The sequence below is a fragment of the Erythrolamprus reginae genome, chromosome 12 (assembly GCF_031021105.1).
Source record: "Erythrolamprus reginae isolate rEryReg1 chromosome 12, rEryReg1.hap1, whole genome shotgun sequence".
In the NCBI taxonomy this organism is placed as follows: domain Eukaryota; kingdom Metazoa; phylum Chordata; class Lepidosauria; order Squamata; family Dipsadidae; genus Erythrolamprus; species Erythrolamprus reginae.
In genome coordinates, this window is record NC_091961.1 from 21,417,579 (window position 1) to 21,439,037 (window position 21,459).

Genomic DNA, 21,459 nt, shown 5'->3' on the forward strand with positions numbered 1-21,459 from the left:
CAGGGCAAAAATGCCTCCCCCATCCCCCTGGAGGCTCTTTGGAAGGCAAAAACACCCAGTGTCTTTGTAAACCAAAAATCAGCTGGCCAGCACACACATGCACGTTGGAGCTGAGCTAGAACAATAGCTCGCGTGCCAGCAGATATGGGTCCACGTGCCACCTGTGGCACCCTTCCATAGGTTCACCATCACTGTCCTAAATCCATCCATCGGGGAGGAAGGGAAGGAGAGACTAGACACTGGCACAATCTTTGTGGGCAACGTGATAAGTTTGTAGGTGGGGGACAAGGGATGTTTTTAGATATTTTTAAATATTAGATTTCTTGTACATTGTTTTTATTATTGCTGTGAGCCGCCCCGAGTCTACGAAGAGGGGTGGCATACAAATCTAAATAATAATAATAATAATAATAATAATAATAATAATAATAATAATATCTAACAGCGTTGCTCTATGTCAGCTCCAGCATGATTCCGCACGAATCCCAGCGACCGATAAGGACCCACAGAGTGGATCTTCTCCGGGTCTCGTCGACTAAACAATGTCGTTTGGCGGGCCCCAGGGGAGGAGCCTTCTCTGTAGCGACCCCGGCCCTCTGGAACCAACTCCCCCCGGAGATTAGAATTGCCCCCACCCTCCTTGCCTTCTGTAAACTCCTTAAAACTCACCTCTGCCGCCAGATATGGGGGAGTTAAGATATTCCTTCCCCCTAGGCCATTACAAGTTATGCATGGTATGTTTGTGTGTCTGTTTGGTTTTATAATAAGGGTTTTTAGTTGTTTTATTAATTGGATTGTTACATGCTATTTTTATCATTGTTAGCCGCCCCGAGTCTACGAAGAGGGGCGACGGCATACAAATCCAATAAATAAATAAAATAAATAAATGTGTTGGCCAGCTGTTTTTCAGCCTTCTTTTAAGCCATTTTCACTCTCCCAGGCTTCAGGAAAGCCTCCTGAACCATAGGGATGGTGAAAAACAGACCAATGGGATAACGAAGAGCGAAAAACAGCCCTAAGGGCCTACCAGAGGCTTCAGTGAGTTTTGTGTGCATATGCAGGAAGGGGCGGGGAGGTTGTGCACACACACGAGGCAGCATGGGAGTTGTGCGCATGCATGGGGAGAGGGCATTACATTATGGGTGTGGGCACACATACACATGCTATGGTAGATATGGGCACCCTTTTGGCACCCAAACTAAAAAAAGGTTCGCCATCACTGCAGTAGAATAACAAGAGTTGGAAGGGACCATGGGAGGTCTTCTAGTCCAGTGATTTTCAACCTTTTTTGAGCTGCGGCACATTTTTTACATATACAAAATCATGGGGCACATTGAGCAGGGGGGGAGTAGGGGGGGCTAAAAAAGTTTGGACAAAAAACTTCTCTCTCTCTCTCTCTTTTCCTCCCTTTCGCTCTATTTCTCTCCCTCTTTCTCTCTTTCCCTTCCTTCCTCTCTCTCTCCATCCCTCTTTCTTTCTCTCTTCCTTCCTTCCTCTCTTTTTTGCTCTCTTTCTATCTCCCTCCTTCCCTGCCTTTCTCTCTCTCTCTCTCTCTCTCGCTTTCTTTCTTTCTTTCTCTCTCTCTTGCTTTCTTTCTCTTTCTCTTTCTCTCTCTCTTGCTTTCTTTCTCTCCCTTGCTGAGCTTCGCGGCACACCTGACCATGTCTCGCGGCACACTAGTGTGCCACGGCACACTGGTTGAAAAACACTGTTCTAGTCCAACCCCCCTATGTTTAGGCAGGAAACCCTCTGCCATTTCTGACAAATGGTTCTCCGACACCATCTTAAAACCTTCCATTCACAAAATTCCAGAGATTCCCATTGCCCCCACCCTCCCTGCCTTCCGCAAGAGTTTAAAGACCTCTTTCTGTTGGCAGGCTAGGGGCAATAACCTCCCTCATGTAGCCCCAGCCAGTGAATGAATGTTTTACTTTATTTATTTGTTTTGTCAAGTATGTATTTGTGGTATACAAAGATATAACAATATTTATGTACACGATACTAATAAAAGAGAAACTTTAGGATAGGGGACGGGAGGCACTCTGGTGCACTTAGGCACGCCCCTTACTGACCTCTTAGAAATCGGGAGAGATCAACAATGGATAGTTTTAAGAGTAAATTTTGGGGGTTACTACAGAGTCTGGTAGTGGGTTCCATGCATCAACTATTTGGTTACTAAACCTGTATTTCCTGCAGTCAAATTTAGAGCGGTTTACTTTAAGTTTGTATGTGTTGTGTGCTCATGTGTTGTTGTGGTTGAAGCTAAAGTAGTTGTTGACAGGAAGGACATTGCAGCAGATGATTTTATGGGCTATGCTTAGATTGTGTTTAAGGTGGCATAGGTCTAAGCTTTCTAAACCTAGAATTGTAACTTACAATTTGGAAGTCTAGCTGCGTAGGGTATTCTGTTGCGAGCAGAGGAGTAGAGGGTTATATAGGTTGATTGAATGTGAGTGATTTTTTTTAAAGAAATGGGGTTTTTAGTATGTTTTAATTTTAGATTTCTATATTATATATATATTCACTTGTGGGCCACACTGAGCCTGAGGAACAGGGCGACATACAAATCTAATAATAGAGTAGAATAGAATAGAATTCTTTATTGGTCAATACACACAAGGAATTTGTCTTTGGTGCATATGCTCTCAGTGTACATAAAAGAGAAAGATACATGAGGTACAACACTTAATGATTGTCACAGGGGTCAAATAAGCAATCAGAAAACAATATTAATAAAAAATCTTCAGGATACAAGCAACAAGTTACAGTCATACCTTGGGAGGAAATGGGTAATGGGAATGTTGAGAAAAAACTAGTAGTAATAGTAGTGCAGACAGTAAGTAGTTTGAAAGTGTTCAGGGAATTATTAGCAGAGTGATGGCATTCAGGAAAAAAAACCTGTTCACATGTCTAGTTGTCTTGGTGTGCAGTGCTCTGTAGCGACGTTTTGAGGGTAGGAGTTGAAACAGTTTATGTCCAGGATGTGAGGGGTCAGTAAATATTTTCCCATCCTTCTTTTTGACTCCTGCAGTATTCAGGCCCTCCATGGAAGGCAGGTTGGTAGCAATTGTTTCTTCTGCAGGAAGGAAGGAAGGAAGGAAGGAAGGAAGGAAGGAAGGAAGGAAGGAAGGAAGGAAGGACACACACAGATGATAGATAGATAGATAGATAGATAGATAGATAGATAGATAGATAGATAGATAGGAAAACCTCCACCTGCTTTTCTTCCGCCAAGCGGCCGCCCCGGGCTTCAGCCGCCCCCCTCTTAACCTCGGACGAGCCGCTTAAACAAACTGTTGCATCCCCGCGGCGCGCCGTGCCCAAACCCGTTCCCGGGAGGGGAAAAGCCTCGGCGCGCAACGCAAGCTCCCGGCCTTAATCCGCGTTTTGCGCGTCGAACCCGAAAACTTCCTCGAGCCCTTTTCTGCCTTAAACCCAACCCAGCCAATCGGGGAAGCCTCGCTTAAAGCGACCCTCGCTTTCCCGGGCTGGGAGCCCCGGTTTGGCGAGCTCCGGCTTGGCGAGCCCCGCGCGTCCCCGAGCCCGTCGGCTGGAGAGACAATCCACTAAGCCGGCGCCTTGCAGGACTCGGCCTCCTTCGCTTCTCCGGGGCCGCCCCCTCCTCTCCTCCGGCCCCCCGCAGCCGAGCCGGGGGCTGCTGCTCCCTCTGTGCGCAAGCGTGGCCGAGGCAGGGGCGGACCGTTCCCGACGCCCCAGCCGCGCGCTGCCTTTCTCTCTCCTCTTCCTCCGGCGCTCGCCTCGGCTTAACTTAAGCAGCGGCCGCGCTCGCGCCACGCTCGTCCCCGGGCTCCTCCCGCCGCGGACCGTGCACAGCTCTCCGGACGTTCCTGGTGCGGAGCAGCCCCCGGAGGGCTCCGCTCGCCTCTCCCGCCGCTGGGATTCCAACCGAGGCGCGGAGGATGGCTGGTGGCCAAGGGTAAGTTGTGCGCGCTGGGGCTACCCGGCTGGAGCTGGGATTTGGGGCGAGGGAGAGGCGGTGTGTGTGTGTGTGTTTCCCGGCCCCGGTGGGAGCATCCCCTTCCATCTTGCCCCGTCCTTGCTCATCCTCCAGGGGCGGCCCGGGGTGTCTTCTCGCCCCTTCGGTTCAGTTTGGGGAGGTGGTGCCGGCGCTGCGCTGCCTTCCCTTAGGCGAGGGCTGCGTTGCTTGCCGTGCTCGGCGCGATGCTTCGGGTTCTTTTCGGTCCATCTCCCGCCCTTTGGGGCATCTCCCGTCCCCGCGCTTGGGCTCCTTATCTGCCGGGTTCCCGCAGCAGAAGGATGCATCTGCACCCGGCAGTTTTGTTGCGTCTCCAAATGTGTTCCAACTTGTAGCTGGGCTCTGCCTCCCTTTTGTTCCTTTTCTTTGTGTCTGTGTGGCTGGTTGGGAAGCCGTGGGGGTGAGGGTGGATAGAGCTGGGCAGAGGAGCTGGCATGGGCGCTTTGGATGCCCTCTCCGAGGTGGCAAAGGGTCCGTTAGTTTGCCTTTGGCTGGGGGCATGGGCACGGCCGGGTTTTTCTCTCTGGTCAGGCAGACCAAACAAAGCTGGCTTGGCATGGCTTTGACCCAGAGGTGGGCTGCTAAGGTGGAACGGTGCTCGCCCCCGTGGCTCTGAGTGCTAGTGGACTCCAGCGCAATGATGCTACTGCACCTGGGCAGGTAGCGAAATTGCGCACGGACACGCACGTGTCCGTACGCAATTTCGCTACCTGCCCAGGTGCAGTAGCATTATTGTGCTGGACTCTACTACTAGCACTTAGAGCCACGGAGCACATGTCACTGTTCCATCTTAGCAGCCCACCTCTGCTTTGACCCAACAACAGAAGGGTTGCTTGGGCAACATTGCTTCTTGCTTCTTGTTGGATTCCCAAAAGCCTGTCTTAGGATGAGTTGGTTATTGAGTTGAGAGTCTACTTCTCTTTTTTCCTTATCTGGAGGCCTTGAGCCATCTGGAATTCTGGGGTAGGCAAAGTTGGCTCTTCTATGACTTGTGGACTTCAACTCCCAGAATTCCTGAGCCAATCATGCTAACTCGGGAATTCTGGGAATTGAAGTCCACACGTCATAGAAGACCCAACTTTGCCTACCCCTGATCTGGATGCAAACCTCATCCTCTTGTCCTTGATCTTCCCTCCTTCCCTGACGGACCTTCAAATAGTCCACCAAGAAGAGGAGCTTCATTAAATGCAGGTGACATGACTTCAAATACTGGAGAAGAAACAGAGGCCTTCTGTATGAGAAGCACGTGCTAGGCTGTTGAGTACCTTGCCTGGAGCAATAGCTTTTCCAGATTGTTGTGAAGTTTGACTTGTCACAGTGTGACAACTTGGGGAGAAGGCACAATAAGGGCTGCCTCCTCTCACAGCAGCGTCGGCAACAGGTCAATGTTCAAATTGCTAAAAGCTGTTTGGCCTTTGCACGTAATTCAAAGAATTCCAAGGTGTTTCTCTCGGTCTTTAGAAAACATGTTTGTGGATGGACATTATATGCCCCTTGGATATTGCATTACACTACCAAGGTCTTAAGCATAAAACGTATCAGGAAAGACTTAATGAACTCAATCTGTATAGTCTGGAGGACAGAAGGAAAAGGGGGGACATGATCGAAACATTTAAATATGTTAAAGGGTTAAATAAGGTCCTGGAGGGAAGTGTTTTTAATAGGAAAGGGAACACAAGAACAAGGGGACACAATCTGAAGTTAGTTGGGGGAAAGATCGAAAGCAATGTGAGAAAATATTAGTTTACTGAAAGAGTAGTAGATGCTTGGAACAAACTTCCAGCAGACGTGGTTGGTCAATCCACAGTAACTGAATTTAAACATGCCTGGGATAAACATATATCCATCCTAAGATAAAATACAGGAAATAGTATAAGGGCAGACTAGATGGACCATGAGGTCTTTTTCTGCCGTCAGTCTTCTCTGTTTCTATGTTTCTATGCTTATTGGCCTGTCTATTGAGAGAGGAGTTGTGATTCAAGAACATCTGGAGGTGATGGCCTTCATTTTTTATCCAGTGGTTTCTTGTTCATGATAACTTTGAGTCTTACAATGCATCCTACAAAGTTTTAAAAGTATTCTTGCATTGGGTAATTTAAATGAATCAGACCTAGTTTAATAATCTGACGGGAACTGGATAAACTGCATGGTGGTGTTTTTTTTTCAATTGCTATGGTCTGTGAAAGTCTGGAGTTAAACTCACATTATAGCAGGTTTTATGATGTTGGGAAGTGATTCAGTGGTTCATATTGACTTTTTTTGGTATGAATCTCTACAGTTGTTTGTGTTTTAAATCAGGGCTAAGGCCTGAATTTATTTTAAAAATCAAACTGGTGTACGTAGGAGTCCAAGGAAGGCACAATAGATTCACTTTCCTGAGTCTTCAGAATAATTTGTAAAACTTCAATTTTTGACTGTTTTAAGAACCTTCTCTTCCTGAGAACAATGGGTTCAAGGTTGAACAGTGTGCTGGTTGTGTAACTAAGATTTCCAGAAGTTAACATCTGCGCCCCTTCTGGATGAGAACTGAAGTGACTGCTGGTACCTGCCAATTACTTCACTCTGGCTTAAAATATTGCACTTGTCCATAAGGCTGTCCTTGATGGGACATATGAAACTTGTAACTGGTTCAGAACGTGGCAACTAGGCTTGTGTTGAGAGTGTTGAGTTGGAGTTATAGGCACATATCATTCCTGTTTGAGATTGAGATGCACACATAAATTTCTCTGTGGCTCATATTCCTCTTACTCCAAGGAAAGGCTACCTCCATACGATTGGTCATCTAACCATCATTTAACCACTGCACCACCATCAAGAGCGGTGGCGCAGTGGTTAGAATGTAGAATTGCTGGATGACTCTGCCTACTACCAGCAGTTTGATTCTCACCAGTTCATGGTTGACTCAGCCTCCCATTTTTCCAAGGTCAGTCGAAAGAGGACCCAGAAATTGTTTTCAATATGCTGAATCTGAATTCTTAGAAAGAGATGTAAAGCAATGTGAAGTGATATATAAGTCTAAGTGTTGTTGCTATTATTTGTAGAAAACTTTCCTCAATGACCTTCCTGGAAAAAAATGACTGTGGGCAAATGACTGAGTCTTCGGAGAGGGGCGGCATACAAATCCAAATAATAAATAAATAAATAAATAAATTTCTTAGGTAGGGCCTTTTCAGTGACAGCATCAACACTTTGAGATTCCATTTCTTTTGGTGGGTTTTTTTTGTCAAGCTTTAAGAAAATTCTCAAAAGGGATTTTTATTCATTTGCTTTCCCATCATAACAGCCATCCCTATTTGCTTTCTGTTTTTGATTGCTAGCATTAGAGATTTGTCTGCTTTTTAAATTGCATTTCTGCTTATACGTCTTCATTGCTTTTCTGTAGATATTTTTTTCTGCTGTAATGTTTTCTTTGTTTATGGATTTGATAGCTTTATGATTGGTGTAGTTTAGTCTGGATGGGTTTTATTTAGCTTTGATGTTTATTATTGTTCTGTTGGGAGCTGGCTTGGTAATTGAGAACATAAGCATATAAATGAATGGGAAACATATACACACATGCACACATAAATACACATACAGTACATAGCCTGCTTTTAGTGTATAAGAATGTTAGAAAGGGGTCAAAGATAAATTCAAAAATTAATTTCCCGTTAACAGGATATTGGCTTTTTAAGTATTATAAGCCCAACTTCACTATATTTTGTTTATTTTCGGCTTGTTTAATGAGCTAAATAAAGTGGACAATTGAAAACTGGGTCATTTGTCTTTTATGCAGAATGGCACCGCTTTAGCTTGACAATTTCTGCTCACGCATGAAAGCTAAAACATTTTAGCTCTTGCCAGAGCAAAATTGTCTTATTTATGTATTTATTGCTTTTATGGCTTAGCTTTTCTCTAAGAGGTAGGGATGACACTGATAGTTCTTCACTTTGCCCTTGCAGTGAATAATTTTGTCCCAAATTCTAACCACAGTACCATAACAGCATTATCCTATTTTGCTTTTCTGCTTGTGTTGTGCCAAAAGAGAGCAGCTAAGATATAAAGAGCAGGTTATTTTTCTTCTGTTGTCTTGACTTTGCAGCTTAGTGTTATCCACAGGAAGTCCAGCTATATAGATGTAGATTAGACAGTTGAACCCCTCCTATGGTTTTTAACAGCCACAAAATTTTGGTGGAGTTAAGTAAATATATTTCCTTGTTGGCTGGAGTCAGAAAATACTTTAGACTTGGCTTTGACTCATTGATGAGCTGGTCCTTCCAGTGGATACTCAGCCAATTCAGTTAATTCAATGTACAGCACAGGTAATCTACTTTTGACCTCAATGTACAGTACAGGTAATCTACTTTTGACCTCAGTTAAGCCCAAAATTTCTACTGCTAACAAATGAGATGTTTGTTAAATGAATTTTGCCCCATTTTATTATCTTTTTTTTGCCACCGTTGTTAAGTAAGTCATTGCAGTTGTTAAATTAGTAACACGGTTGTTAAATGAATCTGGACTCCCCATTGATCGACTTTGCCAGAAGGTCGCACAAGGGGATCACATGACCCCGGGAAGCCGCAACCATCATAAATGAATATGAACCAGTTGCCAAGCATCTGAATATTGATCACGGGACCATGGGGATGCTGCAATGGTCATAAGTGTGAAAAACGACTGTAAGTCACTTTTTTTAGTGCTATTGTATCTTTGAGCAGTCACTAAATGAACTGATGTAAGTTGAAGACTGCCTGTACTTAAGGCAGCGTTTCTCAATTATTTTCTCTTACGCCCCCCTCCCGAAGACGTAAACATTTCGTGCCCCCCCCCAACTTTCTGCCAGGACGATTGTTTGCAATACTCAGCACGCTTTTGATGAAAAAACTCAAGCGGCTTATCAGCGTGATTATGTAATGTTTTTAAGTGACACCTTAATTTATTTGGCTTCATGCTGCCCACTGCCAACATTTTTAGACACAGTAAACATACTGGTCTTTCCTCGTCTCCCATCATAGTCACAGTGAAGCCAAGCGCTACCTATGCTTCCTTCATCATATTTCCTCCTCTTAGTTTTTGGGAGACTTACATTTGTCTCATTATCTCCATCTCTCTCCTCTTTTCTTTTCTTCCCTGTTAAATATTTTTCCATGGTTTTCTTAAGGGTTTGTTATATGCACTTCATATTATTATTATTATTATTATTATTATTATTATTATTATTATTAATTAGATTTGTATGCCGCCCCTGTCCGTAGATTCGGGGCGGCTTACAGCAATGATAAAAACAATATATAATGACAAATCTAATAGTTAGAATCTAAAATAACACTCATACATTGAAAAAGTCTAAAAAACAAGAAACCCCAATATATGAAAACATACATACAGTCATATCATACACAAAAAACTACATAGGCAGGGGGAGATGTTTCAGTTCCCCCACGCTTGACAACAGATGTGGGTTTCAGGAGTTTACGAAAGGCAAGGAGGGTGGGGGCAGTTCTAATTTATGGAGGGAGCTTATTCCAGAGGGTCGGAGCCGCCACAGAGAAGGCTCTTCCCCTGGGTCCCGCCAGACTCTGTGCTGTGTGCTGTTGTTCAGTGAAACACCCCCCCCCCAATAATCCCTGCGGCAAAAAAGCACATTTCCGGGAGACACGCCCACCCCCCCTCCCCATATCATTCTGTGTTTTTGTGTACATAGGACATTTGTTAAAAGTTGAAGAAAACTGCCCCCACGGACTTACAATTTGCACGCGAGACAGAGAGGAGGAGAACTCTGAGGCTAGTTTTAGACTCAGCTATACAAAACCTGGTTGGTTAAGTTTTGGTTCTCTTTGTTGTGCGAAATGTGGTTTATTAAAACCATGGTTAATGAAGCAATAAGGACTTAATCGTTTGTGTTAACCCACAGTTGGTTAATGTTGAAGAACTAGGCAGTTATATTCTCATCTCTTGGGTGGTAATCCATGAAGTACCAGTGAACTGATGTTTAAAAGAAGACGGGGGAAAAAAGAGAAGATGGGTGACTTAATTCAAGGAATGTCATGATACATTTAGAGCAGGGGTCCCCAACCACCGGGCCGCGGACCAGTACCGGGCCGCGGGGCATGTTGCACTGGTCCGTGGAGTCAGCAGCTGCCGGCCCTCATGCCGCCACCCCCTCCCTCCAGCGCTTCGCCTCCCGCCGGGCAAGAGGCCTCGGGAGGCAGGTTCTGCCGGCCACAGGACGATGGATGGGACAGAGGGGCGGGAAGGACCGAGAGGCTCAAGCCTCTTTTGGCTTCTGCCGCGGGGCGCTTTTGCGTTTTTGGCTGGGGGGAGGCAGGAGGGCCAGCCTGACCCCCTCTCTCCAGCGCTTAGCTCCCGCTGGGCAAGAGGGCTTGGGAGGCAGGTTCTGCCGGCCACAGGACGATGGCGGGAAAGAGGGGCGGGGAGGACCAGCACCCCCATGCTTAATCCCGCCCCCAACCACGCCCCTTTCCGCCCCCACTGGGCCATAGAAAAATTGTCTTGCTGAAACTGGTCCCTGGTGGAAAAAACGTTGGGGACCACTGATTTAGAGGACAGCTTGAATCAAATAGCTCTTTGGATATGTCTATTCTTGCTTAGTGATAAGTAGACATCCCTGAGTAAGTGGCTCTTATGGGTCTATTTGGCTTCATCTCATATGCCAAGCATAATGTTTTCTAATAAATTGGTATATAAATGTAGCTGCCACTTCAGAAATAGACAATATGGATGACAATGACATTTGTGTGAATGAGATCTGCATGTTCAAAGAAGATTCAGCAAAGCATTATGATTAAAATGTGTTTGCTTTTGAGTTCAGATAATTATCTAAGCAATACCTCTCTACATGGATGAAATATTTCAAGGGATTTTAATCTGAAATAATCAACACAACTCTAGCCATTCATAAAGGGATGATTATAGCTCGCAACTGGCTAGGTCAATAGATCTTTATGTGGGAGACAAAATACTCATAATTTTAAACAAATTCATTTACGTAGAGCAAACAAAGGCAGCCTTTTATTGCATAGAAGGAAAGGGAGCTCAAATGAAATGTTTTCTCAGTGTATTTCATTATCTGCTCCTTGCTCTACTCCCAACTTACTTGCAACAGATAAATGTTAACTTTTCAAAACTAAGTATGAACCAAGAAACATTTCTTGAAAAGCGCATTTGTGAACTAATTTCTCAACATGGGGCAATCTTACTGTTAGAGCAACACAGCCAGTATAAAAATCAGAATTAACTAAACTGCTAGAAAAAAATGGAGAAGTGATTTTAAAAAAAAGTCATATGATATATTCTGCTTGGCGAACTCTGAGAGGCCTGGCTGAGCTAGAGACTCAAAGGGTGTAGCTCTTTCTCCAAAAATGAGAAGTTTTATAAACAGGCTGTCATCTTTCTTTCTAAGAAAAGGAAAGTGCCGGGCGGAAAGAGGAAGATTAAAACACTGTAAAAACAGCTGGTAGTGAAATTAAAGAAGAAAGATGTGTAGAAAAATACATTTAATTTTGGATGCCCTTTGCAACTCACTGTCAAGCCTATGGTCATGTGCTTTCTGCTTCAAAAGGGTAAGAAGACATTGTACCCTGGATTGTCAACATTTTGGATCTGAGGAAGCTTTGGGGCCACAAAGTGGGAAGTTAAAAAACCTTTAGGTTCTTCCTTTAAGATTATTCTGCACTAGAGAGGCTAGAAGGAGCAGAATAAGAATAGGGAAGTATGTCCAGATGTTGATGGACAGCAACATTCCTGATAATCATTTTGGGTGAGGCTGCTGGGAATTGTGGTTGAAGAACAACTGGAACACCTTCCAGTAGTTCCCAACCCTTGGATCCTAAAATATCAATAACTGTCCAGCCTTTCCCAAGGGATACCTGCTGTGGTGGAGGATCAAAATGGGCTAGTAGAAGATACAGTTAAATATTTAAATTGTGTTTGCAAAGGCTTAGAGAAAGTCAATGCAAGAGGGAATTGTGAAGACAGAGATCTTCCAAAATAGTAGGGGGAACTCGTCTCCCTCCCCAAGGAGGACATTTTAAGGTTTCTCACCAATGGATGCATGGACCTCTTTTGGAAAAGGAGACCCAACCACTGGATATATTTTCAGAGTCCTCAGTTCTGACATGTTATAGAAAATGTGGAAGCTAATCCATCAAATTTATTTATTTATTTATTTATTTATTTATTTATTTATTTATTTATTTATTTATTTATTTATTTATTTATTTATTTATTTATTTATTTATTTATTTATTTATTTATTTATTTATTTATTTATTTATTTATTTATTTATTTATTTATTTATTTATTTATTTATTTATTTATTTATTTATTTATTTATTTATTTATTTATTTATTTATTTATTTATTTATTTATTTATTTATTTATTTATTTATTTATTTATTTATTTATTTATTTATTTATTTATTTATTTATTTATTTATTTATTTATTTATTTATTTATTTATTTATTACATTTGTATGCCACCCCTCTCCGCAGACTCGGGGCCAGTGTTCCCTCTAATTTTTTTTTGGGGTGGGTGGAAAAGTATAGTGTCTGAGTGGCAGTCCCTTCGGGACTGGGCGGCACAGATATAATAAATAAACAAACAAACAAACAAGCAAGCAAGCAAACAAACAAACAAACAAAAAATCCACCCTGTTTTGCCTTAGAGAATTTCAAAATAAAATACTGTACTGTGTATCTATAAGAGTGAGCTCATAATAGGGCAACTCTATCAATATCAAAATGCCACTTAAATAGTTGAGCTAGTTTCAAACTAGATTTTGGTTTTCTTTCTCTCTTCCTTACTCCCATTCTTTTTCTTTCTCTTTTCCTTCCTCTCTTTTTTCTATCTGTTTCTCTCTCTTCCTCTCTTCCTCTCTCTCTCCTTCCCTCTCACTCTTTCCCTCTCGGCTTCTGGGCAGGTTTGGAAAACTCTGAGTTGATTATGATTTTTAAGTAAGCGATTGCTCACTGCTCAGCTTAGAGGGAACTATGCTCGGGGCGGCTCTCAACAGTAACAGAAAACAATAATTATATTATTCAATAATTAGAAAGCTAAAAACCCATAGTTTAAAAAAAAACATGCACACAACATACCATACATAAACAGTATAGGCCTGGGGAAGATATTTCAGTTCCCCCATGCCTGATGGCAAAGGTGGGTTTTAAGGAGTTTGCGGAAGACAAGGAGGGTGGGGGCAGTTCTAATCTCAGGGGGGAGCTGGTTCCAAAGGGTCGGGGCTGCCACAGAGAAGGCTCTTCCCCTGGGACCGGCCAAATGACATTGTTTAGTTGATGGGACCCGGAGAAGGCCAACTCTGTGGGACCTAATCGGTCGCTGGGATTCGTGTGGCAGAAGGCGGTCCCGGAGATATTCTGGCCCGATGCCATGAAGGGCTTTATAGGTCAAGACCAACACTTTGAATTGTGACCGGAAATTGATCGGCAACCAATGCAGACTGCGGAGTATTGGTTTAATTCAAGCCAGCTTGTCCACCATGCAAAACCAGAATGGGAGATTTCCTTATTTCTCTGTCCAACCATCTCTTTCTCTGCTATGCTCTGGAACGGATGCAGAATTGTCAAATATATATATATATTCTTCCCATTACTTAATCTTATGGCAATGTGAGGCAATCCAGTATTCATTGCCTTACTTTGCATTAAAGATGCATTTTCAGTATAAATTAGGAATCCTGAAAACTGCTATGGTGGTTTTATATAATATATTGAGTCCTTGGGTAATTTCTTTGATTTTAGCACATAATGTATTTAATGACTGAAGAGCAGAGGTGGAGTCCTCCTGGTTTGGACCAGTTTGTCCGAACCTGTAGCAACCCGCTGGTGATGTCACGATGACATCACAGAATTGGTTCGGTCAGTGCAAGTCCGTGGGTGCCGCCATCTTTTTAAAAAAAATTTTTTTTTTCTGTTTTGGTTTGAGTTTCTGGCACTGTGCATGTGGTCGCCATCTTGTTTTTGGCTTAAAAAAATATTATTACAGTATTGGATTTTTCAACACCGGGCATTTGTGCAAAGCACACGTGTACACCCATGAAGCACGGCCATGTGGTTGGGAGGAAGTGAACCGGCAGCGAGGTAAATTAGAACCCACCTCTGCTGAAGAGAATATTTGTAGCCCAAGACAGGATAGAATAAGAATCAGCATATTCTTTATTGGCCAAGTGTGATATGATTTATAAGGAATTTGTGTCCGGTGCATAAGCTGTCAGTGTACATATAAACAACAAAGTTTGTCGTTTGTTGAACTGTGGAGTCCTTGATGCTTTTGTGTTTTTTTAACAGTCATTTCATTAGCAAACTGGATAGTACGATGAATGCTCCTGACCGATGCGCTGATAATGTTGCTTAGTTTGGTAATGAAACCTCTGCAAGAAAACTACCAAGCTCAGAAAGCACCAAGTACCCAAAATATGTTTTGTTTTTATTTTATTTATTTATTTTGTCCAATACACAATGAGAGTTTTAGTGGGTATATATTACACACATAGTAAAATACATGATGAAGGTTATAGAGGAGATACTCATAGTAAAATATATCTAAGAAATAATAGAAAAGAAGGTATAGTAATAGAACATATCAATGAAAGAATAGAAGAAGAGATATAGGAATAGAAGAAAGGTATAGGAGATATAGGAGAGCAATAGGACAGGGGACGGAAGGCATTCTAGTGCACTTGTACTCGCCCCTTACTGACCTCTTAGGAATCTGGATAGGTCAACCGTAGATAATCTAAGGGTAAAGTATTGGGGGTTTGGGGATGACACTATGGAGTCCGGTAATGAGTTCCACGCTTCGACAACTCGGTTACTGAAGTCAATTTTTTACAGTCAAGTTTGGAGCGCTTAATATTAAGTTTAAATCTGTTGTGTGCTCTTGTGTTGTTGTGGTTGAAGCTGAAGTAGTCGCCGACAGGCAGGACTTTGTAGCATATGATCTTGTGGGCAATACTTAGATCATATTTAAGGCGTCTTAGCTCTAGTCTTTCTAGGCCCAGGATTGAAAGTCTAGTCTCATAGGGTATTCTATTTCAACTGGAGGAGTGAAGGGCTCTTCTGGTGAAATGTCTTTGGACATTTTCAAGGGTGTTAATGTCTGAGATGCGATATGGGTTCCAAACAGATGAGCTGTATTCGAGGATGGGTCTGGCAAAAGTTTTGTAAGCTCTGGTAAGCAGTGTGAGATTGCCAGAGCAGAAGCTACGTAGGATTAGGTTTATAACTCTTAAAGCCTTCTTGGCTATATTGTTGCAGTGGGCTTTGGCAGTTAAATCTTTTGTTATTAGTATACCGAGGTCTTTAACCGAGTGGGGATTATCTGTGACAATTTGATTATTCAGTTCGTATTTGGAGTTCAGATTCTTCTTCCCAATGTGCAGGACAGAGCATTTGCTAGTTGAGATTTGGAGTTGCCATGTGTTAGACCATTCAGAAACAGCGTCATGGTCTTTTTGGAGAGTAGTTGTGTTATCGGTGGTGTTGAAGAGTTTTACATCGTCAGCGAAGAGGACACAGTTGCTTGTGATGTAATCGCAAAGGTCATTGATGTAGAGAATGAAGAGCGTTGGTCCCAGTACACTACCTTGGGGAACACCGCTTTTAACTGGGATGGGGGTGGATAGGGTGCTTCCTAATTTGACCACTTGTTTGTTTGACAGGAATACTGTAATCCAGCTATGGAGGGATCCTGAGATGCCATAGGATTTGAGTTTTAGGAGTAGTTTGTCATGGACCACTAAATCAAAGGCTTTGCAGAAGTCGATATAAATCTGATATCATGTGAATCCAATCCTTTTGCCCATCAAAGATGGAGACATTGGGATGATTGACAGCACATCTTCAAGGTTCAGGCAGGAGATACCTAATTTTATTTGGAGGCACTGAGACGCTGTGTGGAAAACAAGCACTCACCCTTAAGCTACAAAAACATGGTTTGTCTTTCGGTGGGTGGGCAGATGAAGCCCGCAATAAATTTCCAAAGGGAAGTAGTGTAGTTAGAAAGAGAAAAAGCAAAGCGGGGAAATTCTGGGGCGACTGCTTCTGTGCCTTTGAGAGTTTTACATTAATCAAATATAATGAAATGCAGAAGGTAGAAAGAGCGGGAACTGGTTTCTTTCAAGCATAGTTTTGTCGGTGGTAAAGGCAGAATTTATTGTCTATTATGGCTTCGCAAAGTGGGAAGCTTGTTATCCAAAGGATTTATCATCAGATACAGTGATCCCCCGAGTTTCACGATCTCGATCTTTGCGAAACGCTATATCGCGATTTTTCCACCCGATGACGTCACTCCCTTCCTTTCTCATCTTTCTTTCTGTCTCTCTCTTTCTCTATCTTGCTTCTTCCTCTCTCACACTCTCTTCCTCCCTCTCTCATCTCTTTCTTTCCTTCTCTCTCTTTCTCTATCTCTCCCCCTCTTGCTCTCGAGTGGCAAGCGAGCAGCCGGGCGGGCGGGCGAACGGGCAAGCGGAGCGGCCGGGCGGGCGGGCGAACGGGCAAGCGGAGCGGCCGAGCGGGTGAACGGGCAAGCGGCAAGCGATCTTGGGGTTTCCCCTTTGCCTGGGCGGCGGGAAGACCCAGGGAAGGTTCCTTCGGCTGCCCAACAGCTGACCTGCTCCGCAGCGCGGCAGCAGCGAGGAGCCGAAGATGGGGTTTCCCCGTTGCCTGGGCAACAGGGAAACCCCATCTTCGGCTCCTCGCTGCTGCCGCGCTGCGGAGCAGATCAGCTGTTGGGCGGCCGAAGGAACCTTCCCTGGGTCTTCCCCGCCGCCCACACGCAAACTCCACCATCTGCGCATGTGCGGCCATGAAAAAAAAGGGCGCGCATGCGCAGATGGTGTTTTACTTCCGCACCGCTATATCGCGACAAATCGAGTTTCGCGAGGGGTCTTGGAACGGAACCCTCGCGAAACTCGGGGGATCACTGTATTTACAATGCTCTCCTCCCCCCCCCCCCCCACCATCCAAGAGGTTTGCTATTAATCGTGGCTTTGGGGTATTCTATATTTCTGAGCATGGGTTTGATCAAATCGGGCAACTATGGTGATTTTACAATCTCCGGGACCGCCTTCTGCCGCACGAATCCCAGCGACTGGTTCGGTCCCACAGAGTTGGCCTTCTCCGGATCCCGTCGACTAAACAATGTCGTCTGGCGGGACCCAGGGGAAGAGCCTTCTCTGTGGCGGCTCCGACCCTCTGGAACCAGCTCCCCCCTGAGATTAGGATTGCCCCCACCCTCCTTGCCTTTCGCAAACTCCTTAAAACCCACCTCTGCCGTCAGGCATGGGGGAACTGAAACATCTCCCCCTTGCCCATGTTGTTCTGGTGTTAGATTGATTGTGTGCTTGTTTTTTAATATTCTGGGGTTGTTTTTTATGAATTCTTTAGCTTAACATTGTAATTGGATTGGTGGGTATTGGATTTGTTATTATGTATTGTTTTTACCTTGTTGTGAGCCGCCCTGAGTTTGCGGAGAGGGGCGGCATATAAATCCAATAAATCTAATCTAATCTAATCTAATTTGTGGATATTCAACAAGAAGAATTCCTGATGCAATATTGGTTCTGGAAATGGTCAGTCTTGGGCGTGGGAGGAGATGAAAGAAAGGCTATTGAAGGCATATTAAAAAAGGGACCCCTCCCCCAAAGATTATTATGAAATAAGCTGTGCTTGGAGGTTAGGCGACCTACCAGACAAGTTGAAGTTGTGGCATTCCTTGCAAGAAATTCTGGTTTTCTTTCTTTTTTTCCCCCTGCCTTTGGGTGGGACCTGGGTTTTTCTTTAAAGTTGCATGATATTTTTGGTTTTTAAATCATCTGGACATTATGAGCAGAAGGCAAAGGGCCAGGAAAATAATCTGCCACTGATGGGAAGGCCACACAGCCTTGCAATTCGTTGGTTTCTGTAGCTCTCCTCCCCACTTTTGATTGTGCAAGAGGTTGCAAGCAACTGAGCAACATCTTTGGATATAATTTTTTTACAGTCTTGAGCAGAATAACAAATTTGAGTCATTGGCTCCCAGTTCAGATCCAAATAAATAAATCACATTAATTTTTAAAAAGTCAAATAGCATGGGAGGAAGGTAGTGGAGAATATAAGGAAAATTAAGAATACAAGGATTAGGGAAATGAGCAGGAGAATATTACATATGTGGTATCACACACCGGTATATGTGGTATCAACTTGCATACTTTCGGCAGAATGCTAAGAATGCTAGTTGGCACGGGTGTCAAAATAAGGGGGTGTTTATCCCTATGTTTTGGGAATGTCCGGTAGTGCAGAACTGTTGGAAAGAAGTACAGGAGGACACTAATAGGATGTTAAACATATGATGGACAAAGGAAATGGCCGTATTAGTTAAAAGGACCGAGAGGGGAGAATTTAAAGAGATAAAAGAAGCAGTGATAGAAAGCGCTCAAGCGGTAATAGTCCTACGTTGGAAGGATGCGACAAAATGGACAATACAAAATTTGTATTGGTATATGGTGGATCACATTCAGTTTGAAATCATGGTAAGAGGATGAATTCGGCCAATGAAACTAGTCTGATGGAACTGATGGGACAAGGTAAGAGGATATGTGGCCAGTAGAATTCCAGACCAAGCTATAAAGAATAAATTAGAATTACTTTACAATATGTAAATAGATATATTGCTCTTGAGTTAAAATGGTATATACAAAATATGCCCCCATTTTGGTGGAGGGGTATGAATGTTGTCTGGTGGCGGGCACTAAAACACTGAGCACATTGCTATATGTTGTGTGTTGTGTGTATACGTTGTTTTATAAAATCAATACATCAATAAAAATATTAAGTAAATTTTAAAATAAAGCCAAATAGCAGGTTAAAGCAAACCTATTTTCTGCATGAAAAAAATGAGCTTCTGGGTTGCGATACATTATGCAAATAAAACATATACCGTGGTAGTTGTCAACTTACGAGCATATTGAGCCCAAAATTTCTATTGCTAAGTGAAACATTTGTTAAGTGAAATTTGCTCCAATTTTATGACTTTTCTTGCCATAGTTGTGAATCACACACCACAAGGAGGGTAAGTGAATCTGATTTCTTGAACTCAGGCAATGTCTGGAAAGGTACTGAGAGAAGAGAATATTTGTAGCTGGTGCTCTCGGAGCTTGGTGGTTTTTTGGGCTTGGTGGCTTATTTATTTATTTATTTATTTATTTATTTATCTATTTATCTATTTATCTATCTATCTATCTATCTATCTATCTATCTATCTATCTATCTATCTATCTATCTATCTATCTATCTATCTATCTATCTATCTATCTATCTATTTATTGGATTTGTATGCTGCCCCCTCTCCGGAGACTCGGGGCGGCTAACAGCGACAATAAAACAGTGTACAATAGTAATTTGTTATTAGAAATGATTAAAAATCCATTAATATAAAAACCAAACATACATACATACATACCATGCATAGAATTGTAAAAGCCTAGGGGGAAAGAGGATCTCAATTCCCCCATGCCTGGCGGCAGAGGTGGGTTTTAAGTTGTTTACAAAAGGCAAGGAGGGTGGGGGCAGTTCTAATCTCTGGGGGGAGTTGGTTCCAGAGGGCCGGGGCCGCCACAGAGAAGGCTCTTCCCCTGGGTCCCGCCAGGTGACATTGCTTAGTTGACGGGACCCGGAGAAGATCCACTCTTTGAGACCTAACTGCATTCTGCACGGTGAAGCACTGATGATATTATCTAGTGTGGTAATGAAATGTCTGCAAGAAAACCACTAGCCCAGAGAATATTATGGAATTCACAGATTGGAAGTATAATTTGAAACCTGTACTGCCTCTGATCCCACAAAAGCACCAAAAGTTTTTATTTTCATGTCCATACCACCAACATTTTTTAAGAAGCTTAAAAGCTGTAGCAGGACTTGGTGGAAACCAGAGCGAGACAGGTACATAAAGCACTCATGAATGGTAAGTTTGAAACAAAATTAGCTGAGAAAAAACGAACTTGTCAAAACGGGGTAGCATTTAGTCCCAGAAAAATTAGGTTAACAACTACTCAGATGTTTTTCTTTTTAAATAGGCAGTCAAATAGTAAATCAATGAAGATTTTTCTGGCAAGGGACCCATTCTGTAGAGGAGAAACGTAAACCAATTTAATTTTCTGGAATATAGAAAGTGGCTTGGCAGAAGGCATTTACCTTGGACTGAATTTGGATCCCCTTTGTGTAAATTATTCTGACCGCTTGTGTCGCTTCGTTCAAAGAACATAGAAAAACAGAGTTGGAAGGGACCTTGGAGGTCTTCTAGACCAGTGTTTTTCAACCAGTATGCCGTGAGACATGGTCAGTGTGCCGCGAAGCTCAGAGAGAAAGAAAGCAAGAGAGAGAGAAAGCAAGAGAGAAACAAAGCAAGAGAGAGAAAGAGTGTGTGAGAGAGAAAAAGAACTAGAGAGAAAGAAAGCAAGAGAGAGAGAGAGAGAAAGAGAGAGAAAGAGAGAGAGAGAAAAAGAGAGAGAAAGAAAGCAAGAGAGAGAGAGAAAGACAGGGAGGGAAGGAGAGAGAGAGAAAGACATAGAGGGATGTAGGGAGGGAGAGAGAAAGAGAGCAAAAAAAGAGAGGAAGGAAGGAAGAGAAAGAAAGAGGGATGGAGAGAGAGAGAAAGAAAGAGGAAGGAAGGGAGAGAAAGAGGGAGGGAGAAAGAAATAGAGCGAAGGGGAGGAAGAGAGAGAATTTTTTTGCCCAAACTTTTTTTAGCGCCCCCCCACCCCCACCCCGCTCAATGTGCCCCAGGGTTTTGTAAATGTAAAAAATGTGCCGCGGCTCAAAAAAGGTTGAAAATCACTGTTCTAGACCAGGGGTAGGCAAAGTTGGCTCTTCTATGATATGTGGACTTCAACTCCCAGAATTCCTGAGCTAGCATGATTGGCTCAGGAATTCTGGGACTTGAAGTCCATAAGTCATAGAAGAGCCAAGTTTGCCTACCCTTGTTCTAGACCAACCCACTGCTCAGGCAGGAAATTCTATACCATTTCTGACAAGTGCCTGTGCAGTCTCTTCTTAAAATCCTCCAGCAATGGGGCATCCACAGCTTCTGAAGGCAAGGCATTCCATTGTTTAATTGTTCTCACTATTAGGAAATTTCTCTTTAGTTCTAGCTTCCTTCCCTCCTGATTGGTTTCCCTCCATTGTTTTGATGGAAAGGGGATTCTTATTAAAGCCACAGCTCCATCCATATTCTTAAACCTGTTTTGCTGATATGTTTTCCTAAAGCTGGTCACTTAGACATAAAATCTTTATTTAGTTTGGTTTTTAAACTGTTTAGATCTTAGGAAAGTTGTTTAAGAAACAAAAATTGGGTTCAGAAGAAAGTCCTCTGCTATAGCCGAGTTCTTCAAATCCTTCAAAGTATTAAGGCATGCATAACACTTTGTTAATGTACAATTTCTGAATGGGAAACGGTCAAGTGCCCA

At 43.1% G+C, this 21,459-nt stretch overlaps 1 protein-coding gene across 4 annotated transcripts in view; it reads left to right on the forward strand.

Annotated features, from left to right (window-relative positions):
- Window positions 1-3,496: 3,496 nt before the first annotated feature.
- ST3GAL4 (ST3 beta-galactoside alpha-2,3-sialyltransferase 4) overlaps window positions 3,497-21,459 on the forward strand; it is a 236,268-nt gene continuing 218,305 nt past the window's right edge. Inside the window, exon 1 of one of the 4 annotated variants that reach the window (XM_070765425.1) lies at window positions 3,497-3,937. The gene's annotated coding sequence lies outside the window, so the exon portion shown is untranslated. The remainder of the gene's footprint in view (window positions 3,938-21,459) is intronic. The other 3 variants (XM_070765432.1, XM_070765428.1, XM_070765433.1) reach the window with 3 other exon arrangements.